This window comes from Octopus bimaculoides, chromosome 7, assembly GCF_001194135.2.
Source record: "Octopus bimaculoides isolate UCB-OBI-ISO-001 chromosome 7, ASM119413v2, whole genome shotgun sequence".
Classification (NCBI taxonomy): Eukaryota; Metazoa; Mollusca; class Cephalopoda; order Octopoda; family Octopodidae; genus Octopus; species Octopus bimaculoides.
The window spans coordinates 380,147-380,921 of record NC_068987.1 but is presented as its reverse complement, the minus strand read 5'-3'; positions in this window follow the sequence as shown (position 1 = coordinate 380,921).

The following is a 775-nucleotide window of genomic DNA, read 5'->3' as shown; positions in this document are numbered from 1 at the left end:
TATATATATATATTTATATATATATGCATATGGGGGCACAGGACGTCCCGAAACGTGTACAACAAAAAAATACGAAGCTCGAGTACTTGGAATACGAACCATTCTTGCGACCAAAATGTCTTTGAATGTAGCATCATATCCCTTTGGCAACATCTTTTAACCACGAAGCGTCGGAGTGCATCCCTTGACCAAGTTTGCATACTTGAGGCTGATAACATCGTAAGACTTGGAAGGCAGCTCCTTGAGCAACACTCTTTGTCTGATAACCTAGAATACATGCCCAAAGAAGTTTCACGACTCTACCGCAACGTATCAACAGACGAAAGGATGAACCAATAATGAGCAGAAGAAGACTATGCGTGGATATGTTAGCAGAAAGCTCCTTGATGATAGTGACATCGATCATCAAAGCAGTTTACCTTGGACCCGGATTAATACCTCCCACTTTGAAGGGTATGCGTTTGCAATCCAGGAACAGGAAATATCAACCAAGTACCTGATGCACAAAAGGGATAGAGATGCAGGAAAAGCAGTAAAAAGTGACAACCGATGCAGACTTTGTGGAGTTAACACCGAAGGTATCACCCACATCATAAGCAGTTGTCCGAAAATGTCATCATAGTATTATCTACCGATAAGATATGATGTAGTTGCTAGGACGCTCTATAATGAAATCCGTCGGAAGGATAATCCGAAGGACAAAGAAATAAGAATCCACAATATGGTAGAAGCCATAGTCACTCATAATAAAAAGGAATCCTGGTGGAATGTCCCA